This window comes from Palaemon carinicauda, chromosome 1, assembly GCF_036898095.1.
Source record: "Palaemon carinicauda isolate YSFRI2023 chromosome 1, ASM3689809v2, whole genome shotgun sequence".
NCBI lineage: Eukaryota > Metazoa > Arthropoda > Malacostraca > Decapoda > Palaemonidae > Palaemon > Palaemon carinicauda.
The window spans coordinates 293,390,001-293,395,000 of NC_090725.1; the positions used below are offsets into that span (position 1 = coordinate 293,390,001).

General features: G+C 36.1%; 1 protein-coding gene and 1 pseudogene across 1 annotated transcript in view; one reads left to right on the top strand and one right to left on the bottom strand.

The window, feature by feature from the left end:
- LOC137657851 (E3 ubiquitin-protein ligase MIB1-like) overlaps positions 1 to 5,000 on the bottom strand; it is a 421,337-nt pseudogene that overhangs the window by 229,586 nt on the left and 186,751 nt on the right.
- Positions 4,973 to 5,000, top strand: part of LOC137657844 (facilitated trehalose transporter Tret1-like) — a 38,223-nt gene continuing 38,195 nt past the window's right edge. The window contains exon 1 of the mRNA XM_068392440.1: positions 4,973 to 5,000. This exon is cut by the window's right edge and continues 106 nt beyond it. The gene's annotated coding sequence lies outside the window, so the exon portion shown is untranslated.

The following is a 5,000-nucleotide window of genomic DNA, read 5'->3' on the forward strand; positions in this document are numbered from 1 at the left end:
AAAATATCCGAGTCGCCCTTTCATGGCAAACACAACAGTTAGTTTTTGTATAGTTATAAAGAAGATTTTAACTTCAGTTATGTAAATTCTTATACCAGAGGTTATTTCCATGCTCAAATATTATGCTCTCCGAAAAAAATTGTTTTATTTTATGCTGTTTGCTTACTCATGGTTGAAAACATGTTCATCCATTCCTAATCATGTACTGATTTAATGTGTGAACTGTCTACCTTCGGGAACATCTTAACTTCACTGCATTAGGCTGCAGGTTGCATACCATGGGCTGCATTTAAGCAATTTCTCATGTTTGGGCTTAAGGTCAAGGTGATCTCAAACAATAACATGAGCCTTGGAGTCCATGTCTTATTTTGGTTTGAGCATTGTTTATTAATTAAAACAACATGACTTTATCTGCTCATCTTGATTTATTTTCCCGTTCATTACGTGTTTTATAGTTTTATTAACATTCTCCTTTCCAATTGAAGTTTTAGAGCCTCTCTAAATCAATTTTTGTACCATCCGCGATTTTTTTTCTTTTGTAAATAATTTAATCCAAATTTTTTCTCTCGTTATAAAGTAACTTTGCTGATTTTCTTGTTATCTTTGAAAGTAAGGTTTATATATATATATATATATATATATATATATATATATATATATATATATATATATATATATATATATATAAAATATTCACTCAAGTGCAATATGAAATTTAAGCCAAATTGCAGTCCACGATTCAGAATTTTGGAAAGTTGAGAGAATTTGTTAGTTGAAGTTCCAATGCAGTTTCAAGAGGCATATTGACGGTTTTGAAATCACAAAGTAATAGTTAACTTGTTCATTAGTTGTATCAGCACGTCTACGTGTTCAAAATCAAACTTCAACTGTGTTAAAAGCATCTTAAAAATGGAAATAGATTTCACTTTGACCAATTACGAACAATCATGTCTCTTCTTTTGCAAATGATCAGCAGTCACTTAACAAAGAATTCTTTGACAGATTTCAAGACTTTAATAACTGCTATGATTCTTCTTTCAATATTTTTTTTTGTCTCCATGCAAGTAGCTGTGGACTTTCTTCCTGAAATTCTCCATATGGAATTGCTTGACCTCCATATAAAGTGAAAATCTTTGGCTAAGATTCAAGAATTCAGGTTTACTAGTTATGCAAGTCTGGACTTGAGGAAGATTATCTAAAATATTTTTGAAACGGCTTGAAATTTCATTCCATTTTTCAGGTGGTAATAATGTACGTGAATAGTTACTCTAGAGTGAAAAATAGGAAATCTAAAATACAGTTAAGACTTAATGATGACATTTGCAGCGCAACCTGTGAGTAACGACATCCAAAATTACTGCTAATATTGAGAATATGATAAAAATGTGACATTACAAAAATTTCATTAATAGAGGTATTGTTAAAAATCTAGCATTTATGAAATTTGTATGAATGTTCCTACTTAAGTTTTTTTTTAAATTATACACTTCATACCCAAATATATTAGCAATTATTTTTTATGAAATAATGGAGAATTGCAATAAAAATTTTCATTCTATAAATTATGAAAAGACCTGGAATATGAATACCGAAATATGCATAAATCAAATTAGCATGAATTATTTACCACTTTACCATAGCTTTTTAAAGGCCTATCATGAATAGCGCATGGTAAACATGTGAGTATGTGATAAAAAACCTCGAGGAAGGGTCGTAAAAGTTCAGCTAATGAGTGTAAATGTATATAAGTATGTGAGGTGCCTGATATAGTAAAAGTTTTCTAAACAGATACACCACATTGGTGACGATGCAATATTGACGAAAGGTCATTAAAAACCATGGTAAAGTTACAGTCTCTCTGAATGGTGAATATGTTATAATGGAGCCCCCCGTTTAAAGGTCGGTCATGAATGGCAGAGGCAAAGGACAGGTCAATGCCCTAGAGACAGGCTAATGCCGTGCTCATATGCGCCCAAGCCACCTCTCCATCAAGCTAGGACCAGGGAGGTTCAGGCTCAGCAGGTAGACAAATATGGTCCTAGAATGCCAAATCCCTAGCTAACAGGGATAGTGAGTTGGTAGACACTACTAGAATGTATCCATGGTAAATCCTTTTCCCGTCTTCCATCTTGACATGCTGCTTTAAGGGAGAAATGAAAACACTCAACTATGCCGGTGGCTTCTGGGTTGTACACCTTCGTAAGGTGTCTAAGGACGGCGGAGAAGGGACTCCACTGGACTAATATGAAATTAGCCCCCTTGTCACAGGTTATGTATTTGGGGACTCCATGTTTGCTGATCCAATTTATTAGAGATTTTGAGCAACTTTCCGCTGTCTGCTGTTTGACAGAGGTTACTTCGGGCCCTCTTGTATTTCGTACAATGATGATGAAAACATATATATTCCTCTTGAAAGGGGGGGGGGGGTAAGGGGCCCACAATATCGACATGAATATGAGAGAGACGGAAATCGGTTGTCTTTGATTCTCCTATCCCGAATTCTGTTTGCCTTATGATCTCGGATATCTAACGAGAAAGACATTTGGCAGTCAATTTCTTAATGTGTCTTCATTGTCCTCCAAATGTATCACTATATAAGGATGCGTGCTGTAGAACAGCAATCCAAATTGCACGTAAATTCACTTATACGAAAAAAAAAAAAATACTAACGAGACAGGGATTACTATGCATCCTCCAACATCTAAAGACAATGCTCCCACATCCTGTTTCCAATAACCTAGATAGATTCCTGCGAGGACATAGAAAACGACCGTTACCACATTCAAATTTTATATGCTAAATCGAGGAAGATCTACCAAACAAATAAACTACACCCAACACTTCCCATAACTTCAAATATTTGCAGCTAACTATAATCTTTTACGATCCCTCAAGATTTCAATCACATACACCACATTGCTGACGATGCAATATTGACGAAAGGTCATTAAAAACCATGGTAAAGTTACAGTCTCTCTGAATGGTGACCTCAGCTCGTAGTTTGCCATTTTCTGACTGATTATTTGAGTATTTTTTTTACTAACTGCAGCGCCTACGCCTCCGTGATCTTTGATTTCGTAATAAAAAAATACTAAACATAAAAGAACTCTTGGTACATTCTTTTCATTACCGCAATTCATCTTAATGCAAATAAATGATGAAATATATAGGCTACATCTTGCAGACCTAAAAGGTAATTTCCATAAACAACATATACACCACAATCCGACTCAAAAAGCAATAAATTTAAAAGTTTGGCAAATAAATTGTGCAATCAATACTGCAGTATGATATCGTTTTACTCATCAGGTTCCCACACAACTAAAGCTTAAAAACGATTAATTTCATTCAGTAAAGACAATATCAAATAAAGACTTGACTGGCCTCCAATATGTGGTTCTTGGCCTTCCTAAGGTGAAACTAGGATATGCAGTCCATGCTTGGTGTTTGAGCTACCATTCACAGAGTAGAAATTCCACTTAATTAATGTGAATAAATATCCGAAACAACTAGATTTTTCATTTTCTACAGTGGCAACACGCAAATCCTTCTATTCCTATTAGCAGGGGTTGAAAAGACCGCCAATTTACCGCCCGTATAAAGGCGGTTTGAAACTTGAAGAAGGAAGCAGCTAACTGTATCTTCAAAGTCTGAGGGTTCCAAGAATTGTGGAATATGTGTATAGTTGCGGCCTGAAAGGTGTTACAAGCCTTTTAGGAGGAAACAATTCCACAGCTCTGAGGGGAAATGACGTATCTCATCTCTTGAGCGTTACGGGTGGGATCATTTAATAAGAGTAATTTGTAGAACCAAACACGATGAGAGGTAGGTTGGCCAGGGCACCAGCCACTTATTGAGATACTACTGCTAGTTATTGGGTCCATTGACTGGCCCTACAGTACTACATTGGATCCTTCTCTCTGGATACGGCTCATTTTCCTTTTGCCTACACATACATCGAATAGTCTGGCCTATTCTTTACATATTCTCCTTTGTCCTTATACATCTGACAGCACTGAGATTACAAAACAATTCTTCCTCGCCTAAGGGGTTAACTACTGCAATGTAATTGCTCAGTGGCTACTTTCCTCTTGACAAGGGTAGAAAAGACTCTTTAGCTATGGTAAGCAACTCTTCAAGGAATAGTACACTCCAAAATCAAACCATTGTTCTCTGGTCTTGGATAGTGCCATAGCCTCTGTACCACAGTCTTTCACTGTCTTGAGGTAGATTTCTCTTGCTTGAGGGTACACTATTCTTCAGTATCTTATTTCTCTGCCTCTTGTTTTTTTTTAAAGTTTTTATAGTTTATATATGAAAGATTTGTATTAATTGATAATTACTTCTCTTTTAGTTTCCTTATTTTCTTTCCTTACCGGGCTATTTTCCCCGTTGGAGCCCTCGGGTTTATAGCATTCTGCTTTTCCAACCAGGGTTGTAGCTTAACCGGTAATAATAATAATAATAATAATAATAATAATAATAATAAAGAAAACAAAAACCAACCTAAACAACAATATTTCAAACAAGGACAGCGAAGGTCACTACAGTATAGAACTTCAATCTAATAACAGCATCTTTAAGTGTGTTCCAGTTACAAATAAATGCCTACTCTCGTAACTCATTGTTAAAATAACCCAGAGAATTAAGCAACTTAAATATAATGCTTCTACTGTTATGAGCACGTATACTATGTCATGTTACACCCAATTAGACTTTTCCCAAGCCAAATACTCCTCCTCGTTACAGAGTTCCATCTAAAGCTCTATAGGTCTACAAATATCAGGCTTCTATCATTCGACTGTTTTTGTTGTTGTTGTGCCATGCGCTTCCGGCCAGACACGGCCTCTCGCAATGTTGCATCTTGTAATTCATTCCATTCTGCCGAGGGCAATGAGATGGCATTTGCCATTTTGTGACGTCATGAGTTGTACACAGGGGGGGAGACCGCATCACTATTTGATTGAGCTCTGAGCTGCTGCTTCATTGTACTCCGTGTC